The 25479-nt window shown below is 48.0% G+C and overlaps 1 protein-coding gene across 4 annotated transcripts in view; it reads left to right on the top strand.

The window, feature by feature from the left end:
• Nucleotides 1-25479, top strand: part of HIVEP3 (human immunodeficiency virus type I enhancer binding protein 3) — a 564447-nt gene that overhangs the window by 434780 nt on the left and 104188 nt on the right. For all 4 annotated transcript variants that reach the window (XM_027537630.1, XM_027537632.1, XM_027537629.1 and 1 more), the window contains one exon: nt 24645-24842. The gene's annotated coding sequence lies outside the window, so the exon portion shown is untranslated. The remainder of the gene's footprint in view (nt 1-24644; nt 24843-25479) is intronic.

Consider the following 25479-nt stretch of genomic DNA (forward strand, 5'->3'; position numbering starts at 1 on the left):
CCACCTGCTTCCCAAATAGCTTTTTACCTATTCGAGTTCAACAGTGTGTTCAGATGGGGACCAGTTTGTTTACAGATGATCGGGATGGACGCAGAATGTTGCAGGGTGACCCTGGAGATCCAGTCATTTACTGAATATCTGTCGAACGCTTCCCAAGTCCTCAGACCAGGGATGAAGCAGTGATCAGAACAGATGATGGTCAGTGCTCTCCTGGAGCTTATAGACTAGCAGAGGGAGGCATACCATGAACAAAGGAGTGCATGAATGTGTAATATATCAAATGGGATAAGTGCCATGAAGGAGAAACCAATAGGTTAAGAAGTAAGAAAATGCCAAGGGAAGGATACCAGGATGTATGTAGGACGGTTGGAGAAGTTATCACTATGGTGACATTTGAGCACAGCCATGAAGGAAGTATAGAAATGAATAGACTAATTTAAGCAGAATTGCCTTTCTTTATGGTGTACCTGAGAGCCTATGGAAAGATCTCATTTGTGGCTGAAATGGTCAGCTCAGCCAGGCAGTTCAGACTCTGGACCATCCTGCTTTAGATACATGATACCAAGCCTAATTCATGATCCCCCTGTCAATGATCATAACACTAGGCTGGATAGTACTCTAAGTGAATTGGGCTTTAAACCTTCAAAATGCCTGTCCGCATAGACTGTCAGCCTTCTAACAAGGAAAAGGTACCATCTCCACGTTGCAGCTGTGGTTCAAGAACTCTATATATGGAGTGACAAGACCAGGACCGTTCCCCAGGTGAGGGATAAAGTGGGCAGTCAAATCCAGACATTGCTGCCCAGCAGATCTGTGTTTCTCCTGACAGGGCATTTGGGGACCCAGCATACCACCTTGCATGCAGTAGAGGATGATATTTATTTTTTTGAAAACAAAAGCAAATCCATAGACTAAGAAGATATGATGACTAAATGCAATACGGGATCCTGAATTGGACCCTGGAACAGAAAAAGAACATTACCTGAAAAACTGGTAAAATATGAATAAAGTCTATAGTTGAGTTAATAGTAACTTACAAGTATCAATTTCCACTTGACAAATCTGCATTGGTTATGTAAGATGTGAACGTTAAAGGAAGCTGGGTGAACGGTGTATGGGGACTCTCTGTCTTTGCAATTTTTCTGTCAATATAGGATTATTCCAAAGTGAAAATTTTATGGAAAAATAAATGAGCAAATCCACATACACACCAACTAGCTGGCCTCCTCAGGGTTAATGAGGAGAGTCATAAAGGGTCATCAGGTAATTGAATCCCTAAGGCTACTGTCACCCCTAGAATTGCCTGTGTGAGAAGGAGCAAAATTATAAACCAATGCATATAACCATGATGAAGGAGGAATGTTCCTGGGAGGTATCTCCCCTGGAGACTGCTCCCAGGTGAATGTCTCCTGTACCACATAACATATATTTTAGGCTATACCAAGTATGCCCTTTACATGTGATGAAAGTTCACTAACTCATTTACAATTGATGCTGTCACAGACAGATGGAAACCTAGTTTTATTCGTAGGGCTACCTCATGTAATTATATGAATCGGAGTGACTAATGGCGATGAAGGAGTGGTGTGAGGCAGAATAGAATCAGAGACGGAAGGTGTAATCCTAAGCTAGTTTTCTCTCATGGTAGAAAACATCAGGGTCTGGGAACAGTGTCTTTTGGAATGAAGGAACAAAACCAGGATCAAGAGGTTCCTTGCAGTGATTTTGCATTCACAAAGCAAGCAACCTTAGATGAGTCTCTGGGGATCCTCCAGCTGAAAACCACTGAGTCCAGAGCAAGTGACTGGTCCAGCTTCTCTGTGCAACTGCTTGGGAGACACAGCTTAGCCTATCTGGGTGACCTGATCTCCTTGCAGGTTCCAAAGGGCCTGTGGCTTGGCATGTGGGCATTTGGTGTCACCCTGAAATATAGGAAAGGCAAAAGATGCTCAAATGAACAGGAAACCATCACCATGAGTCTGTTAGAAAGTATCTAATGTTCAAAAGAGTAGGGCAGTCACTCCAAGATAGAGTCTTTATTTTAAGCAGGCTCTGATCTTGTGAAGTAAAGTCTGGCGTTTCCTGTAGTGTGTTTTCTAAAACACAAGTGCCATGGATGGAAAGAAAAGTGCTGTAGCCAGATCAATAGACCCTTATGTACTGCAGGACTCCTGAGTCTTTAATATGTGACCGAGCGTTGAAAATCTCCCCAAAAGTGTATGTGTGTGTTTGTAGAGGTAGATATTGTGTGCAGTTTTCCAAGCGTGATTAATCAAAGAACTCATATATATTCAAGTACGTGTGTGCACGCTCAGTCACACCTGACTGTGACCCCATGGACAGTAGCCCACCAGGCTCCTCTGTCTGTGGAATTTTCCAGGCAAGAATACTGGAGTGGTTGCCATTTCCTACTCCAGGGGATCTTCCCGAACCAGGGATTGAACCCATGTCTTTTGTATCTCCTGCACTGGCAGGTGGATTCTTTACCAGTGCATCCCCTGAGAAGCCCATACGTATGAGTATATATATGGTTTTTTATATATACTTATATCTGTACATACAAGGAATAGGTTTTATATGTTTGTGTCTATATAAGGAAGATGCACACATATATAAGATTGCTGAACTAGAGTTCTATACAAAAATATCTGGGGAACGATAAAGTTATCTGAGGTCAAAGCTGAACAACAGTAACAACAACAGCAACAAAAAAAGCATGCTAATTTGTGCCTCTAAAACTTGTTTCTGCATGTTAGTTTTAGCAAGTCAGTTTCCCACATTTTTTCCTATTCTGTTAACTTAATTTCTCTTTTCTCAGAAGAAAAATGGCAAATGGCATGCAAATGATCCTTCTCTCTCCACTGTGTCTTGTATCCAAGGAAGTCAAAAGTATTGCACGTGTTCCCTGAGATGAGGGTAGCCGAGCCATGTGACAACTTGGTGGTAGGTTTCTAACCCAGAAACCCACATGCAACATTGGTATTTGGGGAGTTAAAAAAGAACCTCATTAAAAGTGCCACTAAAACCCAAAAGCCTGCCTCTGTCAAGTGTGGATTTCACACAAGGGATCCCCAGCACTTCCACATACACACATGTGTCTGTCGCCCTGAAATAGGAGCATCTTTACTGTTCCTAGTGCCAGGTCACTGGACATGCTGAGCTGGGTGAGGTCGCCCTTTGATTAGGTGATGAGTTCTAGCTAAGCTAATCTTCACCCTATTCCCTGGTCCCAGACTTTCTCACCCCATGTTGCCCCCGGGGTAGAGTCCTGGAAACTGCCTGCCTGCCCTTTGAAGCCCTTCACAGAAGGGGGTCCTGCCTCAACCTCCACGTCCCATGACACTTACCCCTGTGCATAAATCCTGCTGCTGCTGCTGCTAAGTCGCTTCAGTCGTGTCCGCCTCTGTGGGACCCCATAGATGGCAGCCCACCAGGCTCCCCCGTCCCTGGGATTCTCCAGGCAAGAACACTGGAGTGGGTTGCCATTTCCTTCTCCAATGCATGAAAGTGAAAAGTGAAAGTGAAGTCGATCAGTCGTGTCCGACTCCTAGCGACCCCATGGACTGCAGCCCACCAGGCCCCAGGTCCATGGGATTTTCCAGGCAAGAGTGCTGGAGTGGGTTGCCATTGCCTTAAATCCTGCCCCCACCCCAATCCTGCTCCTCACTGCAGGCTTGTTCTCAACATTTCCCCGTCCCACCTAAGGTACTTGGTCTAATTCCATGTTGTTATTGCCTCTGTTAGAAACTGAACTTCAGTTTCCTACCTGGAATAGTAAATCAATATGCACTTAGATTCCACAGATAAAGTGAAGATCAAATAACAGAAAGAGGGAAAATTTACAGAGGGAATTTTCTTTCTCTGTAGGTTAGGGAGCGGCTTTTCAAGTATCTCATTTGAGGATGAAATAGTTGGTTCAGCTAGTTCCTCAGACTGGCCTGTTCCTCATTGGACGTGCATGACCTCAGACGTCATTTGAAGTCTCCGAGCCTCTCTTTCCCCCACCTTAAACATGGACTGACGCTACTACTTCCCTACTGGAGTTTTGATTCACTGCTGTGAAGCTTGCAGAAAGCCTAGAGCAGTGCTGGGTGCATAGAAAGTGTTAGTTGTTATTCTTATGATGCAAATTCCATAAATCAACTAAAAATTCACCTAAGTTTAATAAAAATGTGCAAAGGTGTAAACAGGTAATTCAGAGAAGTGAAAATAGCTCATAAACATATGATTGATGCTCTACCTACTAAAAAACAAAGGATTATAAATTAAAATGGTTAGAGATGGCAAAAATGTGAAAAAATAGAGACAAGCTAGTGCTGGCAACGGTCAAGGGCACTTTGAGCTTAATTTGGTGTCAATGAAAATGATAAAGGCACGTATTCAGGTTTGATCCCAGGGTTGGGAAGTTTCCCTGGAGAAGGAAAATGGCAACCCACTCCACTCTTCTTGCCTGGAAAATCCCATGGACAGAGGAGTCTGGTGGGCTATGGTTCATGGGGTCACAAAGAGTCAGACACGACTGAGCACACGGGCACAAATGTGTATATGTATGTATGTGTATACACATACATACACGCACGCGTGCGCATATAAAGGGTGTTCCCTTGCACATTGTTTGCAATAGAGAGAACTTGGAAATGACCTCAGTGTCCAGCATTGGCAATGCTTAAGAAAATTATGGTGAATTTGCACCACGGAATACTTTTCGGCCATTTAAAAAGAAAGAAGTGCATCTGTAGGTCCTGACGTGGGAGGACGTTTACAACATATTCTTAACTGGAAAAAAGGTTTTCTGTGTGATATGTGTTACCAGATCCCATTTTTATGCAGAAATTGTTAAACAGTTGTATATGCGTGTGCATGTGTAGATGAGATTCTGTGTTCATGGAAACAACATGGGGAAATACCAGGGAACTCTTAGTAGTACTTTTATCTGGGGAGGAGAAATTGGGTGGGTGAAAGGTGACTGGTCCACGTTTTACTTTATGTACTTCTGTATTTTTTTTTACATTATTTTTGAACAAAGAAAGCAAAAAAGAAAGCCCAGGAAAATAAAGAGCAAAGACTAATCTTTATAGCACAGGATTATTGAGAAGATGAAATGAGGTCATGCTTGGCAAACATCTAACATGGTGTCTGATGCTTACTAAGTACCCAATAAATGCTTCCATCCCTGCATAGACTCTGTGCCACCCCTGCCCCTCCAAGTCCATCCTGGTGTTTTCTGAAAACCACGAGCTCAGTTAACACACAGTGGTGATCACCGGTTGCACAGCACACAGGGTGCTGTGTGCACCACCCCGGTGCCTACCTTCCTGGGACCCCTGGTTTGGGGAACCCAGCCTGTCTCGTTTCCTAGCCATTCCCTGGGTCCTTTCTTCTTGGTCTTCTTGTGAAAGGCTGCTTTTCTTCACTGGTTGCTACCGGCCATACCTCCTGTCTCCTGGAAGGAACCTCTCGCCACCTTGCAGCATGGGGCTGGCATATTCCAAGGGTGACTCTAATCCTCTGAATCAGGTCTGCTCACACGTTTATTTCTTTTCTGTCTCCTCTCACGGCCAGGCTTTCCCACCCTGAGGCGGGTGTGCGGGCTTTCCTGGGTCCCTTCCCCCACTAGCTTCCACCTGGCTCTGATGAATTCCATCATGTCTGCTTAAAATCATTTTACTTCCAATTTGCTAATTTAATTCTAGTCTTACAGAATTTTGGCAACCCTGCCAAATTGGGTGCCAGATGCAGATTTAATGAGCATATTTTCAGTTCTTTCTTTCCTGTCTGCATGAAGATGCTGAAGAGACCGGGGTGTGGAATGAGTCCCTTGGGGGCCCCCGGGATCACCCCTCCCTACCTTTGACCCTGAGCACCCCCCACCCCCGCCTACCCCTGCTCCACCCCAGCCTGACTCTTCAGCCAGGTCTCTCCTGTCTGACAGGAAGCACTCAAGTCTGCTCCTCGGGGAAGGGAGTTATTGCGTCATCTTCTCAGTCCTAGAATCCTCAACCTAGTTCCCATCATTTGGGCTTCACAGGAAGTGTATTTGGAGAAAATTACTTATTTCCTCCAGCCCATGTCTTCCAGCAGCCATGTGCAGCTCAACAGATGTTCACAGATCCCTGTCTTCTACAAACACACATTGAGCACTTTCTAGACCGATTTCTCCAAGCGTGGTCTGCAGATAACCTGCAGTGGAATCACCATAGGGGTGGCAGGGGCGGGGAAATGCGTATTCCTGGGTCCCGCCCCACAGCTGTAGCACCACCGGCCTGCATTCCACCACCGAGGGAATGCTTGTGCCTCCAGCATTACCACGAGCTGTCTCATTTCAAACTCCTACCGACCCCTTACCGAGACACTGTAGTCTCCAAGAGTTAAGACTCAGAAAAGTCCATCTTCTCTGTGTGGGTGGCTCAGTATACACAGGGGCGAGTATCAAAGTGGGATGGGACTTGGCTCGAGGCTTGTAGTTCAAAGTGAAGGACTCTTGCCATCTTGGGTAGCGGTGTCTCAGGGCCGAGAGCTGTCGTGCTCCATCATGACGGGTTCACCGCAGGCCTGTGCCGGCCCTCATGCTTCCACACATGCCCTGCTTCACAGAAGAGGGAACGGAGACCGCGATCTCACCACCCAGCCAGCAAGTCTGCCACGTTGTCAAAGCAGGGACCATGACCCACACCACATCTGGTTGTAAATTCTGTGCCAGGAGGGCAGGGGGCTGAAGGGAAGAAAATGGATGATCCCCCCCAGGACCAGGAGAAACGTGGACCTCTCTGGTTTCAGCTCAGAGGCCTGCCCTGCTTCTGGGCAAGTCGCCTCTATTCCTGAGCCCTGGGCTGGTCATCAATATGGGACAGGGTTGGCTACAGTCAGTGGTTTCCAGTGGCACCTCCCTCACCCTCACTTCTTCATGGCCCCAATAAAATCTTATTTAATATATACAGAGAGACAAAACTGGAGGTGCCAGGAGTGGCTCAGAGCTTTCTAGGAGGCAGCCTGGGACATCTCCTGTAGCATTAGCATGCATCATCTGGGTGCTTCCTCTGCTCACCCCACCCCTCGACATGACTGGTGTCTACAGCCTAGGTTTGAGGTCTGGCACCTTGGGCTCAGACTGGGCCCTACCACTTTCTGGCTTTGTGACCCTGGCAAATTGATTCCCTTCTTTGAGTCTCAGTTTCTCCTCTGCAAAGTGGGGGTGATAGTAATAGAGTTGAGGTGAGGATAAAATGAACTAGTGCACACAGATTGCTTAGCACCATGCCTTGCAGGTAGAAGGTGTGGTGACTTTTGTTTTCCTTTGACAGGATAGGACCTACCACATGAGAAATTAACCAGCATGGCTGAGACTTCCCAGGGCCCTAAAAATACCATGTCGTATGAGTGAGTGGTGTGGACGCTGAGGCCTGCATATTTGCGGGTCTATATATTTCAGCAAAATGTTGAGCCCATGAAGGGGGTGAGCTCTTCTAAGAGGGGAAACTCCCTAGTGGGTGAGGGGCAGGGTTTCGATCAAGATTCCCAAGTGGGAGTCGTGGGGCAGGAACACAGAGCAGCCTGGCAGGGCTCGCCCCGGAGCAGAGGCTGGGCTGGTGTGAGTAGTCACTTGCCTCTGTGGACCCGGCTATCTTGGGGCAGGGCCCAGCCCCATCCTAGAGGCCTGAGGACAGGGCCAGATTGGAGCACCGTGGGCTTCAGGCCCAAAGGGGTGCCCAGTGGCTCGTGGCAAGAGGTCAGAGAAGGAAAGATTGGGACACTGCACGGAGGGGCCTTCTGGAACCTCCTGTGCCCATGGTGCCACGGGGTGGGGACTGTGAGTATGAGAGAGTGAGTGGCTCTGAGGAGGGGATGTTTTCCATCTCAGTGGGGCTATTTCTGGCTCTGCTTCTGCAGTCACTGTGGAAACTGCACGTGCTCGGTTCAGTGTAGAAACATGACGAGTTTTTCAAGGGTGATGTACACTAACCAGCCGGCCAGGAAGCTGCCGCCACCGCTGGCAGGGTGTGTGTGTCTGCCCGCCTCTCCCCTCCCCCATCTCCTTCTCTCTCGTCCTGGGCCGCCTTTCTCCTGGAGCTGTATTCAGGGGAGATGTGTTCCTTGCAGTGTGATAGGCAGACAGAACAATGATCTTTAGAGGACATCCGCCGCCTCATCTCTGTTCACGTGTGCTCAGTCGTGTCCGACTCTTTGCAACCCCGTGGACTAGCCCACAGAATCCTCTGTCCATGGGATTCTTTAGGCAAGAATACTGGAGGGGGTACTGGAGTGGGTTGCCATTTCCTCTTCCAGGGATCGGAACCACGTTTCCTGCAGCTCCTGCATTGTCAGGTGGATTCTTTACCACTGAGCCACCCTGGGAAGCCCGTCCTCACCCTAGAACCTGTGGATACATCACTCTACTTGGCAAAGAGGAATTAAGATTTCACATGGAAATATAACTGCCAGTTAGCTGCATTTTGGGTAGGGAGATTATCTTGGCTTCCCTGGTGGCTCAGAGAGTAAAGAATCTGCCTGCAATGTGGGAGAACCCAGGTTCGATCCTTGGGTCAGAAAGATCCCCTGGAGAAGGGAAATGCTGCCCACTCCACTATTCTTGCCTGGAAATTTTCATGGGCAGAGGAGCCTGGTGGGCATAGTCCCTGGGGTTGCAAAGAGTCGGACACGACTGAGTGACTAACACACACACTCCGCCTGAGCCCAGTGCTATCACAGAGGGCTTTAGGTGTGGAAAGGGAAACCAGGGACTCAGTGTCAGGGATGTGATGGGAGGAAGGCTCCACTGCCCTGGCTGGCTTTGAGGATGGAGGAGGGGGCTGTAATACCAGGAGTACAGGCAGACCCCAGAAGCTGGAAAGGGTGAGCAAGTGGACTCTCCCAAGAAGCTCCAAAAGAAACAGAGCCCTGCTAGCACCTTGACTGTAGCCCAGTGATCCATTTTGGACTTGTGACCTCCAGAACTGGAAGAGTATACATTTGCGCTTTTTAAGCCACTGATGGGCGCGTGTTACAGTGGCCGCAGGCAGTGACCCGGAAGGCTGACTGAGCCTATCATGGGGAGAGGTCCTCAGAGAGGAAAGCTGCAGGCATGATCTTTTGTTTTCTTGGGGTCTGATCATTGCCTGTTGCCTCACTCTGGACGCAGGTCCCCTCTGACTAACTTGCTCTCTGAGGGGAAAGTGACTGTCCCCTCAGTAAGCACCCAGCTCTTCAGACCCCAGAGTAAGGTCTCCTGCAAGCGGCCTGTGCAGATGCCCATCTGTTCAGTCCGGAATGCCACCCCCATGTCCCTCCATAAGCCCTCCAGTTCCTAAAGGCCCCCTATCCTGTCTTCTCTAACTGACTTCTCCTTCCTTTGACATTAGTGCCACTCATGGGCTTTCCTGGTTGCTCAGATGGTAAAGAATCCATATGTGATACAAGAGACCCAGGTTCAATCCCTGGGTTGGGAAGATCCCCTGGAAATGGAAATGGCAACCCACTCCAGTATTCTTGCCTGGAGAATTCTAAGGACAGAGGAGCCTGGCAGGCTACAGTCCATGAGGTTGCAAAGAGTCAGACACAACTGAACAACTAACACACTTTAGAATTATGTCACTCACTTGAGGACCTTGCATTGTCTGTTTTAACCACCAGCAGGCTGCTGCCCCTCCCATACTCTACCCTCCCCTCTCCCCGCCACCACCCATCCCCGCCGACAGCCACAGGCCTAGAGCGTTGCCAGAACCTAGGTGAAGAATAAGTGACTTCTAGCCGAGTTTCATTGTTATGTGGCAGCTTGGATGGGAGGGGAGTTTGGGGGAGAATGGATCCATGTGTATGTGTGGCTGAGTCCTTTTGCTGATTACCTGAAACTATCAGAAACTATCACAGCAGTGTTCATCAGCTATACTCCAATACAAAATAAAAAGTTTAAAAAAAAAAAGAATGAGTGACTTCTGCCTGTTGAAATCAGTCGTGCCCCCTACTAGTAGAAGCTGTGTTCTGTGCCGCGTGATGAAAGGGCCCAGACTTGAACACAGGATGCCCGGTATTTGGTCCTGGTTGTGGTGCCTGGGACCTTCGGCCCTGGCCAGATCACTTCCCTCCCTCCTCACAGACGGGCTGCAGGTAAACAGGGCTGGTGTGAAAGCCTCTGACAACACTGCTGTCTCGGTGAGTGTGGCTATCACTGTTGCTTTTCTGTCCCAGGCAGAGTCCAGCAGGAATAGCTCCCCTCCCCACTGTGGCATCTGTCTCCACCCTGCCTGGAGCCCTTCTCCCCTAGATTTAGACACTTCCTGCACTCCTGGACCTGGGGGAGCCCGCACAAAACATAGAGAACCAGGGTCAGGACGTAGGTGAGGCGAGTGAGGTGCCCAGGGTGCAAAATTTCCAGAGATCCTAACCTTCAGCATCAGGCGAATGTGGCACGGACATCTAACCCACCCTCCCTTAATAGACAAGGAAACTGAGGCCTCGCATAAGGGCACATGGGGGCTGGTGGTAGAGCTGGGACTAGAACGCAATTCTCTCACTTTCAGCTCCAGGGCAGGTCCACTCTTCTTCCAATTAAATGCACTAGCGAGTGGCTGAATGACTTTATTACTCCAACACCTATCTATGGAGAACTTATTTTGTGTTAATAGGATGCTAGGGTCTGGGCTTCAGCTTGGAAACAAGACAAACAGAGTCTGGTCCTTCCCTGAGAATGCATATTCTGTGAGGAAAGAATAATGAGTTAGGTCTTTAATTACAGTGGTGATGAATGCTATGCAGGGACTGATCGGAAGCTGTGAGCTGTGGATGGTTGTGCAGATTTCGCACTGCACAACTGCACATAGCGGTCCTTCCAAGGGGCCTCCAGTGGGAGTTTACAGTATAATTGGGAATACCAGACCAGTATATCCTTAAAGCACCTGTACAAGATCATGGATGACAAATGGGAACAACAGGCTGGAAGAAGGGGCCAGAACTGCTGCACTTGTTCCTTCTTCCCCAGGGCTCTGGGCCCCCACCTTTTCTCCAACCCTGTTTGATAATCAGATCACATGCAGTCAAGCTCTCACTGGGAGTCTCAGGGGAGGAGCCCTGCATCCAGAGGGCCTGGAAGACCAGGAGGATTGAGGCATTGCCCGACCTTGGGGGGCAGAGATTCTGTTGTCCTGGACAGGGTTCAAAGGCATGGAGGCCTGTGGTAGCAGGTGGGATTGGAATCTTCAGAAATAAAGGTTTCTCTGCTTAGAAGAGTTGTCTGTCCAGCTCTCAGCATCATCTATTTTCTAGAATAGCGGGCCTGGAAGGGGCCTGGCTTCTAGAAATTCAGCGTCTCCCTCCCACCAGTGTCCTGTGTGGCCTTGTACTCCACACATCTTTGAATGTGTCCACATGTGTGACGGAAGCACACGGAAAAGCATGGGCAGCTGGGTGTTGCTTTTCTAAACTGTCCTGGCTGTCTGTCGGGCAAGGCCAGCTCCCTGGCAGCCGTGCTGTGACATCCTAGGGGCCAGTGCCACTCCTCCCCAACACGAGTTGGGGAACTTTAACCATCCCCTCACCTCTCTGAGCCTCACTTTATCTGTTAGATGAGAGTGAGAAAGACCCATCTCACCAAACTGTTAAATTCAAAAGGAAGAATCGATGTGCGCAAGGGCATTTTAAATCCCTGGTTTATATGGACATAGAAATTGCCACCCAGTAAGGGCTTTCCTTCAAGAATCAGAGGACAATATAACATATTTCCAGAGTGAGAGATCCATCCTGCCTTACAGGATGCTGAGAAAGACACATGTTTTCTCTGCTTGTTTTCCTTTTACTGGGAAGAGTTATTCTGACTAGTAAATAACTCCTTGGCAGGGAGTTGAAACAGAAGGGGACCTCAGAAGTGGGCCTGTTCTAATCTTTGACAGAGGGGAACCATCCGTGCTTGGGGGGAACATGACTTCTCCTTGGTCACATCGCCAGTTAAAGGCAGAGCTGAGATCCTGCCCACCTCCTGTGCGCCCCCCACCCTCCCCTATATTCTGGGAGTTTAGCTGTTTAAAGAATGGGTAGGTAGACTCAGCCTGGCAGGGAAACAAGAGGGTGGCCCCCATGAGGAGTAAGAGGACTAGAGGGTGGGCACAGTCTGGACAGGAGTGCTCAGGCTGGGCAGGAGGGTGGCAACAGCATGGACAGTCTTGGTTCTGAGTAGCCAGAGGCAGAACACCTTTTAGATTCTCCTCCTCCTGGAAGTGCCCCAAAGCCTCAGCCCAACTCCAGGCTCCCAGGATGTGCAGCCGCCACAAAGGCAAGCCTTAGGCTGTCCAGGGTCTGGGGCTGCAGCATAGACGGAGATGTTGGGGACCCTGGGAAAGCCCTTTGGTCTCAGTGGACCCTGGGCCTGCTGGTTTGGCAGGGTCACCTGTTGCTTGTCCTGGAAAGTGAGTTCCTGAATGTGATGATGTCAGGGGCAACACCCTGGAAGGCAGGCCAGTAGGGGTTGTTTACTGGCTGTTTCTCATCACTCATTCACTCCGCACACCAAGCGCTGTGCTAACAAGCACAGAGGTACATGGATGGTACACGTTGTTCTTGCCCTAAAGGCACTCGCTGTCTGCAGGGAAGACGGACTCACGGGAAGATAATATCACTGCGTAATAGGGTCAGTGTTGCACCACAGCTCTGGGTGGAGGGTCAGTGGCAAGAGAGAAAGAGGTTCCAGCGCAGTGCCTGGCTGTTGGAAGGGCTAAGGGAAAAGGAGGCATTGCCAGGGCTGAGCTTTCAAAGGATGGGTAGGAGTGTGCCTGGCGGAGAGGGGAGGGAGGACCTTCCTGAACAGAATTTGGAACCTGGGTAGAAAGTGGCATGTCCAGGTATTAGGTAGCTGAAGAGTAAGGACTGAGCAAGAGTGTCATGTGATGAGTGAGGCTGGAAGGTTATGGGGACCATATGGAGAAGAGGGTCTGACACTTTCTTAAGGAATCTGGATTTCTAAGGGTGGTCAGCAAGCGTCAGAAGTGGTTATGGTACACCGTGATACCCACTTACTCTGCAATGCAGGAACACCACTCTGCATGGCATGGAGAGTAGAGCCAGGGGCAGTGGGTGCACAGGAGCCCAGGGGCTTGAGAGACTTTTACAGAACGAATTCACTGGGAACCTGGGGAAAATTGGGGGTGTGGAAAAGGAAGAAGTCAGCCATGGCTCCTGGACTTCTCAGGATGCCTCGTGGGGTCCCTGTGCCGAGGCTCAGGGTCCTGTCCAGGGTGATGGGCTGCTTACCTGGGACTCAGCAGTGGAACTAGGGCTGGGCTGAAGCTGTGAGCCCATGGAGGTCCTGACTGATGGCTCGTCCGCTGGTTCCCTCAGGAAGAACACGTAGATGCTGTGGAGTTGTTGATTCATCTTCACCAGCACACCTACACCCAGGGGCGGTCAAGTGAGAGGACTCAGAGTATATCTTCTCACTCATTTTCATGAATGATGCTCAGAGCTCTGTATGTGATACAAAGATGAATCACACACATTCTAGTCCTGTCCCCAAAGGTCGTGTGGTTTGTGTGTGATGCTGACAAATATTTGTATCAGTATTATATTCCACAAACACAGGGGAGAAAAGGGAAAGGCCACAGGAAAGGGACGTGCTGTAAATGAGAAGTCATTTCTGGCCAGAGAGGGAAGGGTATGGAGGGCTTCGTGGAGGAGGTGGCACATGAGCTAGGTTCACTTGGGTGATTGTGGTTGTATTTGGCCACAGTGAAATGGAGAAGAGCGTTTCAGACAGACAGAGCTGTACAGAAACAGACAAACTGTGAGCATAATAGTTTGGCTGGAGCAGGGGTTGTCTAGGAGAGCATTGAAGTCAGGGGCAACCAGGCTATTAGTGGGGGAGATCCCAAGTATAGACTTTACAGGAAGAACCACTGAGAACTTTGGGACAGGAAAGGGCATGGTAAGAGCTGAGTGTTGGGACAATTTATCTGACCTTATGGAGAGGATGACAGTTCAGAAGCTGCTGTGTATTGGTCCAGAGGAGGGGATGACCACTGAGGTCTTTACAGGGTGGTGGAAAAAGAGGACTCTATCCATATTTATTGACTTTCATTGAGGCTTTAGGCTGGGCATTGTTCTAAACATTTTATGTGGATAAACTGAGTCTCCGCTTAGTCCAGCCATGCAGGTGCTACAGTTTTTCCCGTTTTACACATTAGTTCACTGAGACTCAGAGATATTAGGTAAGTAACCTATCTCTAGGAAGATCACACAGCGAGGATGTAGAGGAGACAGAGATTCGAACTTGGGGCCTGTCCTCTTAAATTCCACCTTAGAAATAGTTTCCCAAGGGGACTGAGCCAATGAAAGGTGGCCCAGCCGGGGCTGAGACAGGTCCTCCCGCCTGTCAGACCCCCAGCCCCGGACCGGTGGGGGTCTCTGGCTCTAAGGGCTGCCCCTGGAGCTCCCCATCCCCCTCTGGGGGGCAGGGCGGGGCCTGGGCTTGGGCGTGATTTGGTTCACCGATTCGAAACAGCCTACGTATATAGGTGGTGACGATGTAAATAACTGATGCAATGGAAACTTTCTATGGAAAAAGGTACCCGCTCTAACAGCCGCAAAGTCCAAAAAAAGGAAGAACAGCAGAGCAGACCCAGAGGGCTCTGTAGCAAACAGCTTCCTTTGGCACAGCCTTTTCTGTTGGCCTGAGCTCCTGAGCTGGTCGGGGGAGGGGATCAGCAGCACTGGGCAGATGGAGAGCTAGACCAGAAGCTCGCCCGATCCCTGGAGGGTCTGGGGTCATCAGGCTTCCCCTCTTAGCTCAGGGGGCAGCCATGTGGATGCAGAAAGCAATAATTCCTCCAAACACACACCCTGCTTCGCATTCTGCCCTGAGGGCCTTGATTGTGATGCCTCCCCACTGTGGGCCAGTGGTTGGGGTGTCACAGTCCGCAGGTCTCCCAGGGCCTCAACCTGCTTCTTCTTTTTTTTTTTCCCCTCCTGTGCCATCTCTGTCAATAAGTTGCCATAGTCTTGGAATCTGAAATCATCTTAACTTACCAGACAAAACCATTGTCAATATAAGTAAAGCTAAAAGATTGGTAATAACCGAAAGAGGAAGAAGAGAAGGTCATTTTTTGGAAAGTTGGCTCGGTATTATGCAGTTCTTACACCCACCCGGGCTATGCACTATTGCTCCCATTTTAGAGAGGAGAAGACTAAGCCTTGAAATGTTAAGTGACCTGCCTGAAGCCACGCAGCAACAGAGACCAGTGGTGCCTGGTTTTAGCCTAACACCAAAGCCTAGGGCTGTCCTTCAGCTGTGCAGGACTGTCTACATGCCTGTGTTTCCTCAGCTGTCAGATGGTAGCATCAGTGTGATAGGAAGGTAATAGGACTGACGCTGGCCCATGGTAGGCATTCAGCAAACGCGAGTTTCCTTCCCTGCCCCTTTTTCCTGTCTCTGCAGACTAGAGGTATGTGATGAGCCTTCTGAGCCTTCCAGGTGGGGAGAGGGTAGGAAACAGCCCAAGTCTGGGGCTCCTCGGGAGAAAGGGTGGTAATCACTGATTTTCTGGCCCAGCTTCCCTACTGGTTGGAGAATACCCTGTGGCAGGGGCCAGTCCTTCTTCACCTTTGCACCCTAGGGTCTAGCCCAGTGACAGGGAGTGTCTTGTCCATGGTGGCTGGGTGCAGTTGGCCCTCGAGTGTGGACCAGTCCAATGGGCTGTCTATTGTACCCAGCTGCAGGAGACTTCCGGTGAAAGAGGGCCTCCACTAGGTGTGGCCTGGTATGGCAGGAAACGAGTCCTTTACCCCTCTACCCCTGGCAGCTCTCAACACCTCAACCTCACGTGCAGTCCCTGGGGTTTCATCTGCACCTCCTCTTCCTGCCACTCTTTATTCTCCTAGACTCCTGGGCTGAGCGTCCTCCACATGCATTCAGTGTCTCTCTCTCCCCATTCCCTGCAGCATCTGAAAACCATGGGTGTTTCTCCTGCCTAATCCCCAAATAGTTTGTGGGACCAGATAGTCTCACCTATCACTAAACGGACTCCATTACCCTGCACTTGAAGTTCCTCTTTTTCTATCTCCAATACAAGTGGAAATATATCACCATCCTCTATTTTTATAAACTCTGCTTTTACTGGAAAACATTTCCCAGGACTTCTCAAAGCATGTCCTGTCTATCTCAAAGGCTCTGAGCTCCCTTGCCTTTCTTTCTGCTCGTTTTCCTTGTTTGGGGTCACCTCATTACTCCATGAAAGAGAGAAGCTTCTTGTCTGGAGAATGGGGTCAGGAACCAGGAAGGATCCAGGGGTGGCCCAGTGAATGTGGCACTGTTCTCAGACTGGAAAGCACGTGTTTGAAGCAAAGGTGTGCATCTCAGCAAAGGGAGCTGAGCCTGAAGTCTGTCAGCCTAAAGCCTGAAGCCTGGCCACAGGGAAGGAGGCAGGAAAACTTACAGAGCCGATCTCAAAACAGGATCCAGAACGAGGAGAGGTGGACAGCAGGGAGGATGGCTTGGAAGGTCTCCCACTGTCCCTGAAGAAGAGCACAGGCATTAACCGAGTGCCTCTCGTAAGCTGGGTCCACGCTAGATCTCTCACACTTTGTCTCATCCAGTCCTCACAACAAACATTGGGAGGGGTGATGTTCTTCACTTTTTTACTCATGAGGAAAGAGGCTCAGAGAGGTTAAGTAATTTAGCCGAGGTTGCACAGCTATTAATGAGTGAAACCAGGGTCTGTCTGAAACCAAGCTCCTCTGATATCAGGGCTGACTCTCTGAGCTTTTCCTGTGCTACTACTCTGATGTTAGGTAAATGAGGCAGTAATTCTCTCCATTTCCCCTCCCGATTGCTAAGTAGCTCCTCATGATCTCCCAAGATTATTCTATGGGATTCTGCATGTGTGTCCCAGTGTCCTGGATTTTGGGGTTTTCTTAATTGATTTACAGACCACCATAACAGAAATAAAAATAACAGCGATCCATCCCGCAGTTCCCTGCCCCAAGCAGATCAGACTCAGCTTATCCATATGCCGGCCCTGTCTGCAGATTCACAGTGGAGGACAGGCTGTGTGTCAGGAGGGCAGCCGTGGCCTCAGAGCTGGCCTTGTCCACTTCCTCTGGGATCAGGGTGTGAGGCCCCTTGCTGGAATCCCAGGCCCCCAGGCTTCCCTGCCAGCCCTTAGAAAGTAGCTTTGTTGTGCTCTAGTGAGGCTGGCCCCTATGGGCATCTGGGGTTTTTCTTTAACTCTTCATCAGCTGAACTTCCCCTGCAGGGATGCACCTCCAGTGCCCAGGCCGGATGTGGGGCGCCTTCCACCTGCCAGCAGAGGCCATGCTCTGATGCTTTGGTTCCACAAGGAGGGTGGGGAGGGGAAAGGATGGGCCTCCCTCCTTGTGGTTTTGGGTGGGGCCAGCAGAAGAGCTGGCCCTGGCCGTTCCTGCCCTGGGTGGATACCACCTTGCAGATTGGCCCCTCTTGCCCTAGTAAGACCTGCCCTGTTCAGCTGCTTTCTAAAAAGAAGACAGTTTTATATCATCTTAAAATTACAATTTTAAAATTCTAAAAGCCATATATGATTTAAAAAAAAAAAAGGAAAGGAGTATAGGAATATGTAAGGAAGAAAATGCATGGTCTGAGCCCCATTCATGCAGTCTCACCCCTAGGATGTGCTGACAACTTCATCCCGCAGGTCCTCTGTAGCATTACAGCTACACAGATATGCGTGTGTCTGTGATGCTGCTTTCCCCCTTTTTGCACACCACCCCATTGGTGCAGTCATAAAGAAACTGCCTAACGATGCAGGAGACACAGGAGATGCAGATTCAGTCCCTGGGTAGGGAAGATCCCCTGGAGTGGGAAACGGCAACCAGCTCCAGTATTCCCATCTGGAAAATTCAATGGACAAAGGAGCCTGGCGAACCACAGTCCATGGGGTCGCAAAGAGTGGGACACGGCTGAGCACGCACACACACGCGCATTGAGGGAAAGTGTGTGTAGCAGCTAAGTGTGTAGGCTCTGGACGGAGACAGGAACCAAGGTTCACCACCTGTCAGGTCTCTTTTGCTCACTAAGTCTCATGTGGAAAGTGGGGCCAGCAACAGTGCCTCCCATCCAGCAGGCTGTGACAAGTAAGGGAGGTCACCCCATACTCAACACATAAAGTCACGATGAATTTCTGTCATCAGTCAGAGCAGGTATTTATTTTTAATTAAGAAAAAATATTGCCCCATTATTATACCATTGGGTGGGTTTACCATCATTTACTTATTAGACCAATTCCTTGTGATGGGTATTAAGGTCGTTTCCATGTTCACCAATAAAAATGGTGCTGCTGGCATCATGTGTGCATCTGTGTAAGCTGATTTGTGTGAATTTGTGTGCGTGCACTTGTGAAGCTGCTGGATCAACATAAACTGTGATCACTGCTTTTCTCCAACACTGGATGGGAGCAGTCATTTTCCTCTTTGCCAGTCAAATGGGCAAAAGGTGATACTGACTTTTAATGTATATCTTTTGATTATTAATGAGGCCAAGCATCTTTGCATATATTTATTACACATTTTAATTTCTTGAATAACGATCTGTTTATTTCCTCTCTCCATTTCATTAGCTGTTCGTCTTGTTGTTTTATGGGTGCTTTTTCCATATTATAGATATTGACCCTGTTATATGTATGTTGCAGACATTTGTCTGTCATTTACTTGGTAACCGTCAGCAGGGTCTTCTGTTATATGTAGTGCTTAATATTTTTGTGTGTAGTCAATTTTGTTAATCTCTTCCTATAAGAGGACTGAGATCTGCTTCAGGCTTTGAATGTTATTCTCCAACACTAAATTATACAAATATTCTAATAGTTTTGGTGTTTTCGTGGATTTGCTTGTATGTTTTGTTTTTATCTTTAATTCTGTTGTAAGTGTGGTGCGTGTACTCTATTTAAAGTAGAATTCTCCATCCTCCCTCACTCTGTACCCCACTTTATTATCACACCTTTTATTTTGCCTATGTTTCTTTCCTGCTCATCTCCCCTGGCCAGACCCTCAGCTCCTCCAAAGGCAGAGACCTTTACTGGTTTGTTTATTGCTGCATATGCAATGCCAGAATAATGCCCAACATATAGTAGGCACTAAGTAAATATTTGTCAAATGAATACACAACCAGCCAGTGGTCACCGTTATCTTATTTAAATACTCCCTTCTTTCTCACTAATTTGGAATTCCGTCTTTGGTAGCCTTTCCTGTTTCTTCAATTGTTATTGGCCTTTCCAGATTTTCTCCCTCTTCTTTAGTTATACAATTTATAATTTTCTAAAAAGTCATCAGTTTTCAAATTCACTGACATCAAATTATGCATTTAAACTTAAAATAATTTCTCTTAAATTCCCTTAAATGTAAAGCCATATTAATATATGTGTTAATAGTGTCTTTCTTAGTGCTTATTTGTGATTTTACTGTTCTCTGCTCGTCAGATTAGCCTGCGGTTTCTCCGTGTTGTTTGTCTCAGAGAACCAATTTCTTTCATTGTGGTTGCTGTACTTTTCTCATTCATTCGTTTTTGCTTTCAACTTTGTTCATTTCTCCCTTCTAGATTATTTTGCTTTATTATTTTTCAGCTTCTTGGATTAGATGCTTGATTCATTTAGTTTCAGTCTTCCTTCTTTTATTGTGAAAGTATTTCAGGTCTAAATGCAGCTTTGGCTACATTCCACAGGTTTTTTAAGTAGGATTCTCAGTCTTGTATGTTTATACATGTTCTGCACTTTCAGTTTTGCTGTCCTCTTTGACTCAGATTTAGTTAGCAAAGCATCTTAAAGTTGTCCTGTGTGATTTACTTTATTATTTGCTACTTGTTAGTTTCTAATTCTATGGTATTGAAAACTGACTTTGTGATATCTATGCTGGAATTTGAGACTTTCTTGTAGTCTAGTACAAGAGCGTTTAAGAAAAAGGTGTTTGGTTTCTTGAGTATATATGAAGCTAAGCTTACTATCTGCAGATCCTCTGTGTTTTTCTTATATAAGGTTACTTGTACCATCAAATCTTGAGTCATGAACTTGTTTTGTTTCTTTTGCCTTCTCTTTGTAGTGCTAAGAATGTGTTATTTCATACACTTTATGGTTATGTTGTTCAGGGTGAAGGTAAAGGTTTGTGATTTTTGTTTCTTCTTAGAGTAAGACTCATTAGCAATATAAAATGCCCCATTTTATTCTAACATATTTGTATTTTGTCAGATATTAATACTGACTTGCCTGCATTCTTTTTGTTACTATTTTGCCTATTGATGTCTTTTTGCTGTTTCTTTGATTTCAACCTTTATTAATTTGTATAAATAGCATATGGCCAGATATTTTTTCCCCTACATAATCTCTTGTCTTAAAGTAATTTAATTTGTTTACATTCTTGTATTTATGATGTTTCGTCTTACTCTATATCTTTTGTTTATTATACTTTTCCTTTCTTGTTTTCTTTTCCCTTTACCAACTCTTGCTGGATTAATTGAATTTATCCTCCCTCCCCCACAGTGGTTTAAAAAGGCCTGTATCTTATCTTCCTTCTAGAAATGGTTACCCTTAAATAAAAAACTAAAACCCGTGTTTCTATGTCAATGTCTAGAATTAAACATTATCTAATTTCCAATAAGATGAGACCAATATTACCCACATTTGTTTAGATTCGACTGTACATTTTTCTACTCTCACTGTTCATCATTGTTTCCTGCATATCCTGCCTTGACCTTTCTTGAATTACTTATTCTGATACAGTTTTTATTTTGTTGGAGTAATTCCTTGAGTAATTTTTTTTTAAAGAAAAGATAAGTGGGTGGCATTCTATTTTTAGTGCTTCTCTGTTTGGCTTTGAGACTCGGCTGAGTAACAGTTCTCAGGGTTTTAACTGTTTCCCCTCGATCTCTGTAGTCTTGGCTCTGTTGCCCTCTAGCAGTTAATGATGTAGATGTCAAGCCCAAAGTCAATTTGATTCTCAAAATTTGTATAGACGCTGTCAGAGAGGAAGCTGAGTTCATCACTCACTGGGTAAGGGGAAACTTCTCTTCTATAGCATCTTGGCATGTCTGGAGGAAGGAGGCAAGATCTGGATTTTGTTGACCGTTGGAAGTCCCTTAAAAAGGTATGTCAATGTAGAGCTTGACTAGGATCATGTAAGGAATACACTACAGCAGTCCCAGACCTGTGGAAACAGTGATGAGGAATGTTGAGACGAGGCAAGAGAATCAGAGAAGAGCTGATGGAGCCTTCAGCACATTTCTGTAATGAATAGTCAATCCATCTGCCAGGGCTGGAGTCTCGTGGAAGTGAATCATGCTCACGAAGGCAGTAAGGTGTCTGGGCTGGTGGCTTCTGTCCCCTGCCCTGTGCCCCAACTGTGGTGTTTCTGGCAACTGGAAGCATTCACTCATTATCTGTGGCTCTCAGGAATCCCATCCTTCCTGCCCTGCCCTGCCTCCGTGCCAGTTTCCTGGGTGTTCGGCAGGTGGGCCTTCCCTTGTCCATGTTGGGTGAGACTGACTGAGCTCTGATTAGATTCTCTGTCCTTCCTACTCATCTGCTTTTCCTCAGACTTGCTGGCCAGCGGATGCTGCAATGGATCTTTTCTTTCTTGTACATGTCTCTCTTCATTTCAGTGGTGTTTGGGGGAGAGGAGGGAGATGGATGAGCCCGGTTTGCCATATAGAACCTCAGGTGTGTGTAACATTCCTGGTGACCCTGATGCAGGTGCGTCCACCTGGCTCTCCCACCGGCCACCAGAGGCCAAAGTGGCATTGAGGCGATGCTGAATGAGAGTGAGGAGAGCTCTGGCTCAGTCCTCCCACCTCACCCCATCTTCTCCTCCAGCCACACCCTTGGGCCTGACCGCATTACCTCACTGACTAAAACGGTTCAGTGACCTCACTCCCCTACAAGATCAAGGCCAGACTACCACATATATCAGGGTCTTTCCCTCCCAACTCTCCCCTCATGAGTTACCACTGCCCCTCACCTCTAACCAGAGGGACAGAGTGCAATTTCTTGAACGTTCGGTCAGTTTGGGGGCGCGCCCGTTGTTTGAAACGCCCCTCTCTCACACATTCGACACCGTCGGAACTGACTGCTCCTTCCTTTACACCTTTACCGCGCAGCTTAGAACCAGGGATGCTATAAAGCATTCCTTTGACTTCTTGCCCCTCCCACGTCCTTACCCCCAGCTGTGATCCCCTTGAAGGGAGGGACTGAATCTTTGCTGTCTTTAATCTCCAGGATCTGCTACCCAGCCTGGCCCCAGGTAGGCACTGAATGCACATCAGTTAAATGAATGAACAGCCAAATTAGGGTCTAAAGAGAATTGTTCTATGCTGACTGTGTGTGACACACCATGCCAGCTCTAGGGGTAGGGGGATGAGTCAGATGGCCCGCCTCAGCTGTGTGTGTGTGTGTGTTTGCACGCACATGCCCGCTCAGTTGCTCAGTACTGTCCAACTCTGTGACTCCATGGACTATAGTCTGCCAAGCTCCTCTGTCCATGGGATTTTTCAGGCAAGAATATTGGAGTGGGTTGGCATGCCGCCCTCCAGGGGGTCTTCCCGACCCAGGGATTGAACCGACATCTCTTGTGACTCCTGCATTGGTAGGCAGGTTCTTTACCACTGTGCTGCCTGGGAAGCCCTACCAAGGCTTTTTAAGACTCCTGGAATCTGTGGGCATAGAGGGTGCTGTTACATATTCCGAGAGGCCAGCAAATGTGCTGTGGGTATTCTGGGGAGGCAGGGCTTGAGTCCAGTCTGGGGTGAGCTGGCTGAGCTTTCTCAGAAAGGTGGGGAGGATTTGGCCAGAGAGACACGGTTATGGGGAGGGGAGTAAATGTGAACTGAACAAGGTTCAGAGGTGGGAGAGCCTGGACTGTGTTTATAGGATAACATGTTCTGAGACCTTGGTGTTTTTATACTGGGAGGGATAGAGCTAGCTCTTTTTATTAATAATTTGAGATCTATTGGATGGCGTGAGATTGGATCTGGGGATGGTAGAAAAATGTGAAGTCGTGAAAAGTTTAGATGACTTGGACAACAGAATCAGGGAAGACTAGACAGGAGCCACAGCACAAGTTCCGTTACTCTGCTATGTGGTGGTGTGATGCTGCACCGGAGTGTGGGATGGGGCTGGCTGGATTGAGAGCAGTGGTAAAGCAGGGAGGGGACAGCAGAGGGGCTTAGCTGTGCCTTCATAGGAATCAGCAGTAGGATGTAGTTGCCAAAACATGAACTATCCCAAAGCTGTGTCAATAAAAACATGGTGCCCGAAAGAAGGAAGATGGCAGTGCCCCAGACCTGCATGCAGGTTACCTTAGACCTAGATTACTAGAGTAATGAAATAGTATCCATAGTATAACATGGACTGAGCCACGCACCAGGTATTGGTCCAGACCTTCTAGGTGTATGGAATCATTCATCTCCTGGGAGGTACTTGTCATTCTTAGCCCCTCTTATCAGGCACAGCAAGGCTCAGCAACTTTGCAAAGCAGAAGTAATGAGGAGAAGGCCTTAAGTAGAACCCAGGTATCCTGGCCCTAGGAGCCAGGATACCCGTTCTCAGTTGCCAGTCCACATTGCCTCCAGCAGACACACCAGAGTATAGAGTGGTGACTCTAGATTCAACTAGAATGCCTAGGCTTTCTAGATCTTGAAACACGTTCCTCTGCATGTTCTTGTTTGATTCTTAAATCAGCCTGGTAAGCTGGTTATTAAAAACTGATGCAGTAAACGTTGCCTTCCTTGGCCCTCAATGCTCTGTTTTGTTTGGTGATTTGGGGAGTACAATGAGCTCTTATGTCTATTATTGTGTTTAATTCTCACCCAGGCCCCACTATGAGTCACTTTTGCAGGTTGTCTTGGTTTTCTCTTGCTGTGTAACAAATCACCTCCAACCCGGTGGCCAAAAACAAGCCTCCTTTGTAAGCTCGAAGTCCTATAGTTCTGAAGTCTGGCACAGAGTGGCTGGGTTCTCTGCACAGGGCTGCAATCAGGGTATTTGTAGCCTGAGTTCTCATCTGGAGGCTCAGAGGGAAATTTCACTTTTCCAGACTCATTCACTTGTTTGAATCCATGTCCTAGGGAGTTGCGGGGGTTCAGCAGGGGGTTGCTCTCAGCTCCAAGAGGCTTCCCTCAGGTCCTTACCAGATGGCCTCCTCCATCTGCAAGTCAGCAAATGCATGGCGAATCCCTTCCCTGATTCTGAGCCCTATGACTTCCTCTTTTGTGACCAAAAAGAGACAACTCTGCTTTTAAAGAATTTTCTCAATTAGGTCAAGCCCATGGAATAATCTCCCTATTTTAAGGTCAAGTGTGCCTATAACAGAACCTAATTGTAAGAGTAAGATCCATCATATTCACAGTACTGAGGATCATGCAGGATGTGTTCCCCAGGGAGATGGGAAACCTAAGCACCATCTTAGAATTCTGCCTGCTTGCTGATGAGGAAATAGAGGCTCAGAGAAGTTCGGTGTCTGATACAAGGTAGAACATGGTAGGCACCAGGGCCACCACCATCTCCCCAGGCCACTTGGGAATCTGTCCCTGCCCCAAGACAAGCAGGCTGGGAGGAGCCGGGGGCCTGGGCCCTCTGGGATCAGGCGGACAGTGTTCTGTGTGTAAAGAAGTTGACCAGGCAAACTCTTTGATCATGTTTCTTGACTATCCCCTGCAGGATTCGAAGCACGAACCCGGCAGCCTCCAACTAGTTCATGGAGGAGCCTCGAGAGATACTGGCCAGGCGAGCTCTCCCTTGCAGAGGGAAGAACAGAGTGTGAGAGGAGGCAGCTGCCACAGGAGTGGACATGAACGCTGGTTTTCAAAGAGAACAGCGTTTTAGTTTTGGTCATCGCAAGTGGTGCCTTCAACACAGGTAGGAAATGGGCAGTCCTCAAATATGCGGCCTTTCTTGCCTGAGCTTGCTAGAGTCCTTCCTCTTTATAGTGGATGATGGTGATGATGGTGGTGATGATGATGGGGTTGAGGGTTGATGGTGACGCCTCCCTTGAGCCTCCGTGAAAGCTGGACCTCCTCGGGACTTCTGTGGTCAGGAGTACAGCAGAGACCTTGAAAATCAACACTCTTTTGCTCCACACACTGTCTCCCCTCAGATGCAGTTCTGTCTCTCCAGCCCCTCAGATTCCAGTCTGTCCTCGGCAACAACTCCTCTTAAGGGCCCACAATCTCCCTACGCATGCACCTCACTGTATCTCTTGCTGCCGGAGCTCCACTCACTTCTCTGTGCCCCCCGCCCCCCGATGGCTCTTGCCTAAAAAACCCCCTGCCTAGTCAGAGGATCACAACAGAGCAGCATCTTTCAGGGTCCTCCTGGATGTGAAGAAATGAAAGGATATTGGGTTCTCGGTTTGGCCTGCATATGAGAATCACCTGGAGTTTTTAAAAATTCCAATGGCAGGGCCCCACCGTCAGAGAGACTGACTAAATGGGCCTGGGAAAGGCCCCAGCATGGCTAGGCGCGTGCTCTCTCTATATCTATATCTATATCCATT

This window comes from Bos indicus x Bos taurus, chromosome 3, assembly GCF_003369695.1.
Source record: "Bos indicus x Bos taurus breed Angus x Brahman F1 hybrid chromosome 3, Bos_hybrid_MaternalHap_v2.0, whole genome shotgun sequence".
Taxonomy (NCBI): Eukaryota; Metazoa; Chordata; class Mammalia; order Artiodactyla; family Bovidae; genus Bos; species Bos indicus x Bos taurus.